The 2,018-nt window shown below is 46.8% G+C and overlaps 1 non-coding gene across 1 annotated transcript; it reads right to left on the bottom strand.

The window, feature by feature from the left end:
• Window positions 1-898: 898 nt before the first annotated feature.
• On the bottom strand, window positions 899-1,007 carry LOC115966121. The gene has a single exon (XR_004086311.1). It is a non-coding gene; the product is annotated as a small nucleolar RNA SNORD90 (small nucleolar RNA).
• Window positions 1,008-2,018: the final 1,011 nt, after the last annotated feature.

Here is a 2,018-nt window from a genome sequence, read left to right as displayed (position 1 = left end):
GGAAATGTCTAAGGGAAAGGCTGTCATTATTGCATTCAGTACCCTGTGCCTGACACGACCATACTTCCCTGTCCTTACAACCACCCCCAACAACTAGAGGGAAGGGCTGATGGGACAAGTACCTATCCTGGGGACCACATTCATGAGAAAGAAATCTACTATAAAAAGGGAAGAAAGAGAGACAGAAAGGGTGGGGCGGAGACCCCCCAATACACCAGAGGCATCAAAAAAGGGCCCCTTAGACCGTGCCGAGGACCAATCCTCTCAAATGAATCCAGTCCGTCTCAACTTAATCGTAAAGAACACCGTGATGACCGTTGTCTGTACACTAAAGCCTAACTCTTTGGCCCACTCTCTACAAATTCATTGTACCGGGCTCACTGGTCTAAGGTCCCATGCATCTTGAGCCTGGTTAGAAAAACGTGACCCTACAATTGGCGCCGTCTGTGAGAAGAGCTTGTGCTTTGGCGAATGTGACGGTTAATCACGGTCAAGCTCCTATCAGCAAGAGTCCCTCGAGAGGACCATTTTGGCAGTGGTGTAAGCCACGCGAGAGCCCCCCATCATCGCCAAGAACACACCGTCACTGTCGTAACTCAACCTCCGCTTAGGTCCATGCTTCGAAGTATTCATTACGCGGGAAGGATTGCTAGACGGAAAGCGGTTCTAGGGGCTTCTGACATCAGGCGCATGCCCCAGGGACCCGTCAAGGGGCTAATCCTCGAGGGTCTAATGGTCCTGTTCGCCGAATCCCCTTCGGAGAAAGAAGCCGAGGGCCAGACCAGAATCTTTTGAAGCAGATAAACAGAACCTTAGCTATGTCAGGTCCTCGGACCTCCGGTTTTGGGGAAATTAACGCGCACTGATAACACTCCAAAACCCTAAGTGCTAGCACTTAAACTTTTGGAGTGACTAGTTTCCCCATAGATTTGAGTCCGAGGACCAAGGTCTTGCATGGTCCTCAGACTCAAACCTATGGGAAAATTAGTCACTCCAAAAACTTAAGTGCTAGACAGAACTAAGGTCTTGCATGGTCCTCGGACTCAAACCTATGAGAAAACTAGTCACTCCAAAAGTTTAAGTGCTAGACAGAACCAAGGTCTTGCATGGTCCTCGGATTCAAACCTATAGGGAAACTAGTCACTCCAAAAGCCTAAGTGCTAGACAAAACCAAGGTCTTGCATGGTTCTCGGACTCAAACTTATGGGGAAACTAGTCACTCCAAAAGCCTAAGTGCTAGACAGAACCAAGGTTTGCATGGTCCTCGGACTCAAACCTATGGGGAAACTAGTCACTCCAAAAGTTTAAGTGCTAGACAGAACCAAGGTCTTGCATGGTCTTCGGACTCAAACCTATAAGGAAACTAGTCACTCCAAAAGCCTAAGCGCTATACAGAACCAAGGTCTTGCATGATTCTCGGACTCAAACCTACAGGAAACTAGCTACTCCAAGGAAGGCCTAAGTCCTAGGCAAAATGGAGGCCCTGCATGGTCCTTGGACCTCCGGCTTTATGGAAATTAACACACAATGGTACCTTTCTAAGTGTTTAGACTAGGTACAGTCATGCCTCGGTCCTCGGACCCGATGCCCAAAGCGAGTTAGAGCCGTGAATATCGTCGAAAAGAACCCTAGTACCCGGCGACCCCCTCGGATAGTTTATTTCAGGTTACACATCCTCAGGCGGCCACCCTGTTCGTAGGACAGAACATGCGGCTGTTATCCCGGTTAGTCTTATATAGTTAACCTACTTAAAATCGGCATTGTTGTGCCCGACAGTTTTGATAAGTTCAAAATGATAACTCTCTACTGGCAATAGCATCGGTTCTATGTACCGTTTGGAAGAAAAGACACCAGCACATCCATTCACAAGATAATTATTACAGAAAAGAAAAAATACGCAAAATGAGATAAAATCACCTTTTATTAAAATAAAAGAATAGTACAATGTACATAAAAGGGCCTAGACAAGCCTATATCAGGAGCTAACTATAAAAAAAAAAAAGGGATGCTCGGGAACG

This window comes from Quercus lobata, chromosome 10 (assembly GCF_001633185.2).
Source record: "Quercus lobata isolate SW786 chromosome 10, ValleyOak3.0 Primary Assembly, whole genome shotgun sequence".
Lineage (NCBI taxonomy): Eukaryota > Viridiplantae > Streptophyta > Magnoliopsida > Fagales > Fagaceae > Quercus > Quercus lobata.
This window is presented reverse-complemented; position numbering and strand designations above follow the sequence as displayed.